Here is a 210-nt window from a genome sequence, read left to right on the forward strand (position 1 = left end):
TGCAGCCCCCCCCGGGAGCAGTGCGTTGGGGGTCCCCCCACATCCCCGCAGCTGACATCCACGAGCTGGTTCCGCGCCGGCCCCGGGCACTCGCTCGCCCGCGTGGGTCGGCTACAGGAAGCGCCGGCCAAGCAGGCATCGACCGCGTGGGCCCCGCCGTCGGGCCCAAGGCTGGTTCACACGAGCGGCTCCCGAAGCGGCCCGCCGGGC

This window comes from Alligator sinensis, unplaced genomic scaffold, assembly GCF_000455745.1.
Source record: "Alligator sinensis unplaced genomic scaffold, ASM45574v1 scaffold230_1, whole genome shotgun sequence".
Lineage (NCBI taxonomy): Eukaryota > Metazoa > Chordata > Crocodylia > Alligatoridae > Alligator > Alligator sinensis.